We start from the raw sequence: 5,859 nt of genomic DNA on the forward strand, positions 1-5,859 counted from the left end.
TCTCCTGCCTGGCTGCCTGCCATCCTGGGTTCTGGTTGGGTTTCAGGCACTGCAGACAGTGAGTGTGGCTGGAGGAAGGCCGGAGAGTGACCGCTAGTAACCCCAGCTGCACATGATGGTGGCCAGCTGCCAGGTGGCTCCCTGCCAAAGCCTCCCAGCTGGCAGCAGCACTGCAGGCAGACAGGCTGTGGCTCCTGGGCCGTCCCGAGAGGATGGTAAGTCCAGAGCCTACGCACGAAACACCCACCCAGAGACGAGCTCAGTCCAGGCAGGACTTCCTAAAGGCCCCCGGGTCTCAGGCCAGCTGGTGTATCTAGACTAGAAAAAACAGAGCATGTGAAGCTTACTCACTGCCCCGCTCCCCAGCTCACAAAGCCAGTTCCCATCCATTATGTCATTTCATCTGCCCAACAACCCCGAGGAGGGTTGGGACGACCTTGCCCCTGGGCACGCTGCTCAGCCGCTCTGTGCCTTAGTCACTGACTTTGTAAAATGGGCAGAATAAGAGCACATATTCAGCTCTCTAGCTGTGTGTCTTTGGACAATGTAGTTAATGTAATTGTGCTTCAATTTTCTTACTGGTGAAATGGGGTTAAAAATAGAACCAACCTCATGGGATAGGTGGGAAAATTAAATAAGTTAAATCATCTAGAGCACTCAGAACAATGGCTGGCTACATAGAAAGTACTCAGTAAATGCTAGCAACTATTGTTACTTCTGTGGTTATTATTAATCATGGGACTGTTATGAGGACCAACAAAATCACAGCAGCGGGCATTGATTGCACATTGACCATGCTTCTGGCACTGGGCTCAGTCTTTTACAGGAATTACCTTGTGGATAATATTGCATATGTACTAAGTACAGTACCTAACTCATAGAGAGCCCTGAATAAATGGTAGCCACTATCATTATAATTCACCCCTTTCCCCATTCTACAGAGGAGGAAACAGCTCAGAGGTTTAATGACTTGCCCAAGGCCTCAAAACACTTAGACTTGAATCCAGGTCTTCTGGGACAGATCTCCGTGATCCTGCAACACTCACCTTCTTCTCCTCTCTCCTCCTCTGGCCCGTCCCTCAGCATTTGCTCCACAGTTGAAACTGGCTTTCCTGCAAGGGACACCTCTGCCGCCCGGCTGCAAGTGCCTGCTCTGCATACGGCTGTTGGGTGGTCCTGCACTGGGCAGGGCTGTGCTCGCCTCCTGGTGGCTTTTCCCTTTAGGAGCCAGGAGCAAGGCTCCAGCAGGCACAGAGGGGTGCAAAGGAATGAGATGGGGTCACAGACATTCCCAGGAAGCAGACCTGACCCCTACTCCAGCTCTGCCTTCTACAAGAATGAGATAGAGTCACAGATGCCCACAGGCTCACAGCTGGCCCCAACTCCAGCCCTGCCCTTCTACGCAAATGTCCCTCTGCTGTGACTCTGTGGTGGAATCCTCCCAGAAAGGAGCTCCAGTTCCTCCCTAAGTTGAGCAAACCCAGTCCACAAGCAGCAGCAGCCAGCCAAGGGGTGACAGGTGTTTGCCTGCACGTCACATACCAAAGGCAATGTTTTGCTAAAGACGTGACCTTGGACTGTGGGCAAGTCACTTCCCCCTCTCCAGGTCACAGTTTCCTCATCTGTAATGTTGAAATAATAAGACTCATCTAGTAGGATTACTCTGAGGTCCAGATAAGACAATAGGTATCAGAGCACAGGACCCGGCACCAGTAACACAAGCAGGAAAGAAGTAAGCACAAGGTACGTACTCCACAAATGCTCACTGACGGCCCGAGCACCAAGGTGGCTCACTGTAAGGTGAGCAAGAACACAGAGGGTGGAGAATATGGGGATGTGAGACCTAGACGCTTACTGAAAAAGAAAAGCATGTATCCAACGCAGGTGGCTCCAACCTGGAAAAGGACATTTTTTCAGAGACTTTGTAAAACCCCACTTACCACAGAGGGTGGAGAAGCTACGTGTCAGAGGCACAAGACAGTAGCTACCTCTAAATTAGACAATGAAAAATTCAACATTCTATGTGTGTCTCCTGGACATGCCAACTGTGGCACATCTGCCACATGTACAGCCACCTCTGCTCTGTGGGAAACTATCTTTCTGCAGCCCCCAGCTCCCAGCAGCCATGCTCTGAACTCCACCGTGCAGCCAGCTGACTTCCTCCAAACCCCCAGCTCCTTCCTCCCGCCATACACGATTGGAAATTTGGAAACTACATTAAGCACTTGACCCCAGGACAGGCAGAAGCTTATGACGTGGCCTAGGGAGAGATCTGCCCTCGTGGGGAAGACTGGGCCAACCCAATTCTCCTCCTAGGAATTTATTATTTACTTATTTATATTTTAATATAATGTATGGGATACAAGTGCAATTTCAATATATGCATAGATTACACAATGGTCAAATCAGGGCTTTTAGAGGAAATACAGATAGAACCAAGCACTTTACAGAAGCTTAAAAGACACAAGTTTGAGAGAGGCTGGAGAGGCCATGATTAGCAGTAAGTGAACCAAGTTGGAAGTCAGCAAAAAGCATGAGGTAGAGAAAAGATGGACGTTATCTAGCTAATTTCTTTCTATTTTTTTAGTAGAGACGGGGTCTCGCTCTTGCTAAGGCTGGTCTCAAACTCCTGAGCTCAAACTATCCTCCTGCCTCAGCCTCCCAGAGTGCTAGGATTATAGGGGTGAGCCACCGTGCCCGGCCTCTTCTCTCTTTTAGTCTTTAGAGGCCCAGGAAAGAACAACTATCAGTGAATTTGGCCTGATGAAACCCAACAGAGCTGAGAAGGTCCCCAGAGACTTTAGCGAGTTCAGGAAATGATTACCCAGGGCCCTCTTGAAGCCTAGGCCGGAGAGGAACGATTTGAGGCCGAGACGGTAAATCATACAAAGTGTCTCAACTCAACAGAATGCTAATTCTCAGTGAGTTGTCACTCCATTCTGCATCCAATGAATAACTATGACATTCAGATGATTGTGACCTGATGCCTTGCCTGCCCACATATCACCAGTAGATGCAAGAATGAAACTTAAGAAAAAAATCAAATAAATCTGCATTGTCTTAATGGAGATAAAATGACTTGATTTTCAGTGGTAACAGGAATATCACCAATTTCACCCCCTCTGATTTTTCCTCTCTTTGCCATCCTCAGCTACCTAACATTGAATTTTCTTATCCGCCTACAGGCTCAACCTCCTTCCCAAACCAGTTCCCACTTCTGACCGGAGCAGGAGGCAATATCAGTAGCCTTTGTGTCCCATCCCTTGATCTTATGATCTTAGGAATTAGTCATACTCCCAGATCCAAGACCTGGTGTCCTAGCCTCAAAACCAACAGGCTCCCAAGATCCTACCAACCAGAAACCTAAATGAGTAAGGCATAATAATGCAGGCTCTGCAGTTAGAGAGACTTAGAGTTAAATTCTGCCTCTGCCACTTAACCTCGCACAGGGCCAGTGTATCGGTTAGGACAGGTTAGAATAATCAACAATGCTAAAAACTCAGCAACTTAAATGAAATTTCTCAGCACAACGCTTGTTCAACATACACAGGTGAGTGGAGAGCAGTGCTCCGTCTAGTTACATAAGGACCCAGGCTGAAGGAGGTTCCATCTTATCATGTCACCATCACAGCACCTGGTCTCCAGGGATACTAAGATAGGGGAAAGAGGGCAGAGGGGTCAAGTTTGAGCTTTTAGCATCTTATCCCAGAAATGACACGGCAGCATTCCTGTTTGTGGTCCATTGGCTGGAACTCATCACATGGCCCTGCCAACTTGCAGGGGCCTGGGAATCATAGCCTTCCCTATTACCAGGGAGAACTAGACAGGACTGAGTAATCTGAATAATTTCACTACAGCCAGACACACAGTATATAATTCTACTATGTAGTTACTTTCTTCCTCCAAGGTTCTTGCAGGTTCAACCGACCAAAGATCCATTAAACTGGGGAAGGCCCTGTAGACTGTGTAGCCACTCATCAGAAGACTCTATCCCCCCTTCTCTCTCAACCTCAATGCCTCAATGCTCAGTTAGCCATCCTGGGCTTATGCCATGGCCCTTCTTCCTGGTCCATCTTGCTCTATTGTCCTTCCTGATTTTTTTGGCCTCCACTTCCAAGCTTGAGCTCTACCCTTAGAAGAAGCCTCTAAAAGCCTCTAGGACTAGAGGCTTCATGCCTTGTTCAGTTCTTGTCAGTTCTCCTTCAGAGCTGTCAATGTTTTTAGCAGTGGAATCTCTTGGATCTTCAAGCTTCTTGGTGGCCAAAGGCCCAAACAATTCACAGTCACGATAAATTTACTCTGATGATACAGTCACTTGGCTGTCCTAAGGAAGTGATTGGATATGCAGAAAGGGTTATGTACAAAGATGCTTGTTGAAGCATTGTTTATAATAGCAAAACCTTGGGAATAACCTAAATGTCCAGCAAAGGGGAATGTTTATAAATACAAATCATCCACATGATGGATGTGTTGGTTCTGCCTGCCAAGTTCATTAGGGTAAAAAGAAGAGGCAAAGCCAGATTTCTTATTGTGATGAAGTTAGTTGGGAGCTTCCCTGGCCCTGTGGCTCACAGTGTGACCTGCTTTCATTTTGTTTGTCCTGCACTTATACTTTCCCATGTGGATATTGTTGGCTCCTTTTGGGGCCATTCTGTAGGGAGCATCTCCATTGGGCAGCCAGGGCCCAGCTCATGTGTAGTTGGGCAGCCTCTGCCAGAGCATTGCTGCCCAGGCCAATCAGCTGTGGTCAGGGGAGCAGTGAGCTCTCTCCACCCCATAGGGAAGGTTGCTCTCATCTCCAGTGTATCCCCCTCCAGTCAGTCTAATTCAATGGAATAGTATGCAGCCTTTAAAAGTGGTATTTACTACAAGTTTGTGAAGATATGGCAAAATCTGTAGGAAGTATTGTTAAGTTTTAAAATTTTATAAAACTGAATTTATAGTCTGACACATGGTGTAATATAGATGACCCTTGAAGACATTATGCTAAATGAAAAAATAAGCCAATCAAAAAAGGGCAAATATTATGTGATTCCACTTATATGAGGTACCTAGAGTAGTCAAATTCATAGAGACAGAAAGCAGAATGGTGGTTGCCAGGGGCTGGAGGTGGGAGGAATTGGGAGTTATTATTTAATGGGTATAGAGTTTCAGTTTTGCAAGATGAATAAGGTTTCTGGAGATTAATGGTGGTGATGGTTGCATAACAATGTGAACGTACTTAATACCACTGAACTGTGCACTTAAAAATAGTTAAAGTGGTAAATTTTATTTTGTATATATTTTAACACAATTTTTAAAATTGAATCTATGGTACTGTCTCAAATGTACACGTGTGTGTGTGTGTGTGTGTGTGTGTATGTGGGGGTGGGGTAGTGTTCTGCCTTTGGTAGCCAAGGGAAGATGCTGCAGTTTCTTCCCAAATGTTCATCTTCAGCTAGTGCAAGGCTCAGCAAACTGTGGTCTTCTAGCCAAATCCAGCTTCCCATCTGTTTTTGTAAATAAAGTTTTACTGGAACACTGTCATGCCCGTTCATTTACGGATTGTCTGTGGCTGCTTTTGTGCCACAGTGGCAGTTGAGTAGTTGCAACAGAGACAGTATAATCCAGAAAGCCTAAAACATTTACTATCTGACCCTTTATAGAAAAAGTTTGCTAACTTCTGCTTTAGTGCACTGAGAGCACACATGGAAACCAGAAGAATGATCACAACTTTACTGTGAGTTCCAAGTTCTGTATTTTAAACCAAACAGAGTTCACAGGCCTAGGGATTCCAGAGTTGGTGTCTCTTTTCAACTCAATTGTTCTCCAACTTCTCAATAGGCTCAAAACCTTCATTCTAAACTTGCAAGACTCGCC

This window comes from Eulemur rufifrons, chromosome 7, assembly GCF_041146395.1.
Source record: "Eulemur rufifrons isolate Redbay chromosome 7, OSU_ERuf_1, whole genome shotgun sequence".
Classification (NCBI taxonomy): domain Eukaryota; kingdom Metazoa; phylum Chordata; class Mammalia; order Primates; family Lemuridae; genus Eulemur; species Eulemur rufifrons.